The sequence below is a fragment of the Lontra canadensis genome, unplaced genomic scaffold (assembly GCF_010015895.1).
Source record: "Lontra canadensis isolate GAN:19392208 unplaced genomic scaffold, GSC_riverotter_1.0 scaffold51, whole genome shotgun sequence".
NCBI lineage: Eukaryota > Metazoa > Chordata > Mammalia > Carnivora > Mustelidae > Lontra > Lontra canadensis.
Window position 1 is genome coordinate 30,526 of NW_022631045.1, and position 5,363 is coordinate 35,888.

The following is a 5,363-nucleotide window of genomic DNA, read 5'->3' on the forward strand; positions in this document are numbered from 1 at the left end:
AGGAAAAGATTTACTAGTACTTCCCACTTTAATTTATGTGATTATACTCTTTAGATAAGGTATATAAAATTGTTGTTTCAATATTGCTATATATGTCAAGTCGAGTATCTAATAGTGATTCAATTAAATTAGCTCCATATTAATAAAATACTATTTTTCTTATAAAAATATGGATTAATTCTTTGAAACTTATAGTTGTCTTCATGTCTAAATGTCTGTCCAGTTAAATACATTGATCATTCATTCTGATGGGTTTAAGATATTTATGACTCAAGAACAAAGCTAATTGGTTTATGCGGACTTAGTATGTTCAACAAAAGCATTAAATACATTTATTCAACAGAGCATATATAAATACAATTTTTGTACAAAATAGAGTACATAGGATCATTAGCAGTCTTAATTACACCTAAAATTTTATGTCAGTCATGATGTGGGGTAGGGGTGGCCTGTTCAAGGTAGGATATCTCATTAATAATGTTGAAAATGTTATTGGCAGACTCTGGTTTCATCTGGTCCAGTAGGCAAGTAGGTTAACCTCTCAGTAACTAAATTTTATCATCTCAAAAATACTAATAAAGTATTTGGTGTTCTTCTTTCCCAAATTTGTAGGGACTAGCGGACATTTGGGAAAGATTCTGCTGCCTCTAAAAAAATAGTTGCCATATTATTATAGTATTAGTCCATTTTGTAGCTAAATTGTGATAAAATGAGTGTAACAAAATTTTAAGAATTATAAATTTGTTTTAAAAAATATATAATTGCACTTATTTATAATTACTAATCTTTTGACCATCCTATATGTTATTTGCTCTCAAATATTCCAGACATTTAGAGATGTGCTTTCTAGGTTGATATTTTATTTGATTAATCTATTACGTATTTTACCTATTTGAATTGACTTGCTTTTGATTTATATATTTATCTGAAAATACCTAACTAGGTCATATTTTTACTTTTGTTTACTTTTTCATTTGTTTGCTCCTGAATGTGTGGCAGCACAAACAGAACTCTAAAGAGCACAGATAAGCTCTCAAAATGTTACATGGCATTTTACCCAAACATCTGTCAAGTAAAAGGTTAGAATTTTCACTTCCAGAAGAAAAACATATACCAATTAGCAGCAATATTCTTCTGTGTATTGCATGATTGGGGTGGGGGGAACGTGGGGATTGACATGCTTGTTGATTATATGGAGGACATTTCTACATGGGACTTTTTCTGCTGAATGTCTGTAAGTTGATTCAAAAGGTAGCTTCTGCACATTATTTAGATGGTTATTTGAACAATATATATTTATCTTCAATGTGTATTTGACTTTATACTGGATATATTCTCAAAAATTATCCGTTAAATTAATAATCTTACATATTCCAAAGCACTAGTGGATAATGCTTTTCTGACTATATAAAGAGAATTTGCTATCAAAAGTCCCATACCGAATAAAATATTTGAGGTTATAACAATATTTTTAGATGTCATTAAAAGTCTTATAGATATCTAATGTCAGAAACCTGATGAAAAGTAAAAATTCTAAAATTTTTTAATAGGAGAGATTTTAATTATTTGGATTAGCACTAAAATATAATTTAGATATATTCTAAATTTGTGTTTGACATCAAATAATTTTTGTACAAGTAATATTAATATAATGTTTTCAAAATGTAGTTCAGTCATAGTATTTATAAAAGCACCAATACCTACATGTCACGTGAGTAGGTATATATGTGATGAGATTACTAATCACACCTTTATGTAAGTTAGTTTTTTCTCAGTAGTGATAAATCAAGCACATCTTTCTATACCAAACCATTATGTTTTTTAGTAAATATGTAGAATTTTATTGTTAGACACATAATCATGTGTGTAACTAATTTCCTCTCAATATGTATATAGATTGCTTCTGACGTATTTATAAAATGTTGAAACTGACACTGTTAGCATATTGTATATATATATGTGGAAATTCTTTCACATGAAATTAACTTATAAGAAAGTAATTAGCTATGTCAAAAGAAATACATATTTTAATAACAAATATAAATATATTCTACTAAAAAGTTAGAGGAACTATATTCTTCATAAATGTCAATGTCACAAGGAAAGGCTTTGGAAATATTTCAGATTAAAGGAGACTAGATTAAAGCGCCTGGGTGCTCAGCGGGTTAAGCCTCTGCCTTGGACTCAGGTCATGGTCTCGGGGTCCTGGGATCGAGCCCTGCATTGTGCTCTCTGCTCAGCAGGGAGCCTGCTTACCCCCTGTCTCTTCCTGTCTCTGCCTACTTGTGATCTCTCTGTCAGTCAAATAAATAAATAAAATATTTAAAAAAAAAAGGAGACTAAAAAGACATAACAATTAGTTATAATATCTGATCTTAGATAGAATTGAGTATTGAATTTTAAAAATGCTATAAAGGACATTATTGGATAAAGTGACAAAATGAAATACACATAGTTCATTAGACAACAACAAAAAGTACTAATGTTACATTTTAATACCAGTAACCCTACTGGGGTTTTGCAAGGCAATACCCTTATTTTAAGAAAATATACATAACAATATGGCATATGAAACTTACTTTCAAATGATTCTGGGAAAAAAAAAGTGTGTATACACAGATCTGATGTATATGCAAATGTGCTTACATAGATGCATATGTATGCAGACACATGCCGTAGAGAGAACAGAGAGAAGATGAGAGAGAGATCAAAAAAGCAAGTGTGGTAAAGTGTTAAAGGTAAACCTAGTAAAGGATTTATATGTGTTCTTTGTACTACCACTATAGTTGCAACTTTTTTGTTGTGTAAAATTATTTCTAAGAAAAAAAAATCAGTAGATATTCACAAATTGCTCTCACAGAAACAGGACTGTTTCTTCCTCTCTTTTCCCCTTCCCTTTTCTTTCAACAGTATTTGCAGCCTTCCTCCCTCTATCTTCTGCTCTCCTTTTTCCTTCCTTCCAATGTAAAAATCCATCTGCATAAGTCAGTCTAGGGACCCCTAGATGCTGCAGCCTGGCAGTGGTGGGAGATTGGCTATATTCAAGAGGCTTGAGGTGATTGGAGCAGTATTTCACACACCACCAAGGGGGGCAAAAATTTGGAAGCGGGTAGGAGTACTGTGAACCCTGTAACTTAACAGTGGAATTGGAAATATTGGTATATATTCATGGTTATCAACATACATGCATAGATGTAGAAATACATGGAGATGTGTGTATACATGTACACACATACATGTATTTTCTCTCTGTTTCTACTGAAATGGCCGGGGACAGGTGAGACTCTAGTAGCAATGAACTTATCTAGTCTCCAAGTGCTTTTCATATATCACTCTCCAACTAAGGAAACAGGTCCTTGAAGAAATTGTTGCTTCTGGGGCTGAGGTAGAGAAAAGAGTAAAATGAGCCTGAAAAAGCTTGTTTTATAAGAAAGTAAAAAGATGATCAAGAAGTGATAGGAATATTATTAAAAAGATAGCCTAAAAATGCTCCCATGGTCCAAATTGACACATCAGAGTATCAAAATAGTGACAGTGGCACATTGTAACCTACTAAATAAAATAAGAAAGTACAAGTACTCAGTGATACAAATTTATAAGTAAGAAGAGAAAGTGCTACTTAGCAAACCAAATAATAAATATGGAGGAAATGATGGTGTTGAGATCAGCATTTGCAATTATCTGAATGATCATTGAGTCAAGCAAGGTACATAAGTGGATCCTAAAAGTAGGGAATGAAAGCCGGATGGAGATGGAATATGTACATAATTCCAAGAGTGTCACCACAAAAATCATTATTAATTGCAAAATGGTAATAAGAAACATTACAGTAGAAAACCTGGCTGATCTATTATCATCAAATGATTAATGTTACCACCAATAAAGGGATAAGTAGACATTGTGTGCTACCCAGTGGTATGTAATGAAAAGAAAGAGCACCTGTGATATTCCTGCTAAAAATAACTGAAGAAAGATTGGAAAAACCCCAAATGAGAGGCTGTGGTAATCAGAATAATGGCCTCCCCAAAGATGTCCATATCCTAATCCCAGAATCTGTTGCTATGTTTGATGACCTATGGCAAAGGAGAATTAAGTTTACAAATGGAATTAAGTCTGTTAATCAACTGACCCTGAGAGGGAGAGATTACCTTGAATTATTTCAGTGGTACCAGTGTAATCATATGTGTCCTTATAAGTGAAAAAAATGAGCCAGAAGAGAGAACCAGAGAGGTGGCAGTGTAAGACTTCATGCAAGTTTGCTGATTTCAAAGATGGAGGAATGGGAACACAAGCCTAGGAATGAGAGTAGCTTCTAGATCAAAAACAAAAGGGAACAGATTTCTCCTTGAGCCTCTAGGAGGAAACAGTCAGATTGGCACTTTGATTTTAGTCCAATGAGACTCATTTGGTTCTGACCTCCAGAAATATAAAGTTTGTATTGTTTTAAGCCACTAAGCCTGTGGTCATTTACAACAGCAGCAAAGAACTAATATAAGGGCAGTCTAAAAATGACCAACACATAATACATGAACTTGCCAAATTTGGAAAAATCAAAGAGAAACTGACAGACTGTTCCCATTTGAATGACAGTACCACACCTTGGGGTGCAATGGTAATTCCTGATTGGATCTTTGACTGCAAAGAACTTTACTAAGAAACCTGGGCTTACTGGGTGAAGGTACATGATAGTTCTTTGCACTCTTCTTGTAATTATTCTTTACATTTGAAACTGTCAAAATAACATTGATAGAAATAAAGCAGGAAAAAAATTATAACCTCATCAAATATTGATTGTCTATTTCTGCATAGTTTCCCATTAGGGGATATTACAAAATCTTTTTCTTCATTGTCAAATGGACAAATGAAAAATTATAATTTAATTATTGGCAATTTATATTTTTACATTTAAAAGCATGCATTTCATCGCTTCTCGGCCTTTTGGCTAAGATCAAGTGTAAAAGCATGCATTTCTAAAAATCAGTTATATACTTGATTTTTAGGAAGCTTGTTTTAGTTTGGTAAAATGTTTGTCTATGTAGGACAGACTACCTTGCTAAAGCAGCAAAACATAGCCTAAATCAGATGCTTTGCTTATACACAAATACATTTAATGAACTAAATAAATATATTTGTTGAGTTTAAGGACATGAAATAAGAAAACTTTAAAGAATTCAAGAGTAGATTGTTTATTTTAAATATATGCTTAAATGCACTTATTTATTTTTTAAAGCCAAAATGAAACATTTTTCCCAGTAGAAATTTGGGATTGGGGTACCTGGCTGGCTCAGTCAGTAGACCATGCAACTCTTGATCTTGGGCTCATGAGTTTGACTCCCACACTGGGTGTAGAAATGACTAAATAT

The 5,363-nt window shown here is 32.6% G+C and overlaps 1 pseudogene; it reads left to right on the forward strand.

The window, feature by feature from the left end:
- Positions 1-4,922: 4,922 nt before the first annotated feature.
- On the forward strand, positions 4,923-5,054 carry LOC116877418 (annotated as a pseudogene).
- The last annotated feature ends 309 nt before the right edge of the window (positions 5,055-5,363 follow it).